This window comes from Phoca vitulina, unplaced genomic scaffold, assembly GCF_004348235.1.
Source record: "Phoca vitulina isolate PV1807 unplaced genomic scaffold, GSC_HSeal_1.0 scaffold28, whole genome shotgun sequence".
Taxonomy (NCBI): domain Eukaryota; kingdom Metazoa; phylum Chordata; class Mammalia; order Carnivora; family Phocidae; genus Phoca; species Phoca vitulina.
Window position 1 is genome coordinate 3,951,686 of NW_022589731.1, and position 1,799 is coordinate 3,953,484.

The following is a 1,799-nucleotide window of genomic DNA, read 5'->3' on the forward strand; positions in this document are numbered from 1 at the left end:
CATAAACAGGCATTAGACAGAGTTCTAAATCTAAACTATGTCTGCTACCTGAATCAGGGTGAGAAGATTGTCCTTGACAGGTCACCCATCAAACACACAGGGGTGCTGCCAGCCCCAGGCAGTGAGCAGGGACGGCTGCCACCATGAGCCTGAGCTCCATCCTACATGCTGGAGGAGGGGCGGCCCCTGTCCCGGACAATGGATGACGGTGGGATGAAGGTCTTTTCAGACCAGCACCATTGGGTCACTGCCCAGGGCGGTGAGAGTGTCAGTGGTCATGGGGCCAGGATAGAGTAGGGGAGGTCTGGTGGGGCCCAGGGTGCTGGGAGCAGGCAGCTGAGGCAGAGAGGCTGGGGTGGCAAGACCATTTGTGAGCTGAGGCTCCCAGGTCCCGTGCATGCTCCATTGTCCCACTGAATTCTGCTTATAAAATATAGTCAATAATCAAATTACTAGGAATTTCAAGATAGGCACCACAGAGCCTTGAGCCCCCAGTGCAGAGCCCTTCTGAGTGTCAGGCACTTTTTGACTGAGCTGAGTGTGGAGACTTTGCCCATGAAACCGGCCCTGAATCCCTGCCCCACGGAGTGGAGGCAAAGGTTAAGAGAGTTAACTATGCACAGACTGCGCTGCTTGTCACATAGCAGGCCCTCGATGCCAATGAGGTTACCTTCAAATTGTCCCAAACCTGCTCTTCTACCAGTGCCCCGTTCTCAAAAGAGGGCACCTTTTTAAATTGCAAATTCATCACGTTATTCATTCGGCTTAAAATGTTTAAGTTGCTTCTCTTTGTTCTGAAAATAAAATTCAAACTTCATGTGGTGCGTGAGTTCCTGGCACAATCTTCCTAAGACCCACTTGACCCCCTCACCCCATGGCCCTGTTCTCCTCCATCACTGTCCTCCAAGCTCACCTCTCTTCGCTTTCATTAGGCTTCCTCCAACCTTAGGTCCTTGGCCATGTGTAGGGAAGGGAGGAGTTCCAGGCAGAGAGAACAGTCTGTGCGAAGCCTTACTCATTTGTAGGCTTGAAAATTCACTTCCTCAATGGGGGTTTTCTTTGAGTTTTTCAACCAGCCAAAACAACCCCCATCCTGTGATGTGCTTTCATAATATCCTGTGTTTGTTTGTTTTCAGCTTCCTAAACAAATTAATTTTCTTCAAAAATGACCCAACAAGGGCTCAGGCTTAAACAAAAACCCACACCAAAACAGAAAATGAAACGTTCTTTCCTTGGCCAGAACTAAACAGGGGAAAGCACAAATGCAGTCCCCTACTACCACAAATTATGCGGTGGAGTTTCCCACATTTGGGGATATCACAGGTCAGCACATTTGGAGTCTAGTGGATAAGACTCACCCTGAAGGGCGCCTGGGTGGCTCAGTCGTTAAGTGTCTGCCTTCGGCTCAGGTCATGATCCCAGGGTCCTGGGATCGAGTCCCACATCGGGCTCCCTGCTCGGCAGGAAGCCTGCTTCTCCCTCTCCCACTCCCCCTGCTTGTGTTCCCTCTCTCACTGTGTCTCTCTCTGTCAAATAAATAAATAAAATCTTTAAAAAAAAAAAAAAAAAAAAGACTCACCCTGAAAAACCACCTTTGTGATCATGGTATCTCCCTTGCCAGGTAACTATATCCTGTATTGGTTTTTTGTTTATTTTTTTAATAGAACTTCTAAAAATTCTAAATATAATCAGCTATTTAAAGACTATTGATTTAATGTGTCTCTTTTCTTTCCTTAAAAATCATGCAGGCAGGCCCCATTTCTCTCTTGTGTAGTTATAGCTACATTCTGATGCCTAGT

At 47.4% G+C, this 1,799-nt stretch overlaps 1 non-coding gene across 1 annotated transcript; it reads right to left on the reverse strand.

The window, feature by feature from the left end:
• Positions 1–1,247: 1,247 nt before the first annotated feature.
• LOC116644154 lies at positions 1,248–1,417 on the reverse strand. Its single transcript, XR_004301706.1, has one exon. It is a non-coding gene; the product is annotated as a U1 spliceosomal RNA (small nuclear RNA).
• Positions 1,418–1,799: the final 382 nt, after the last annotated feature.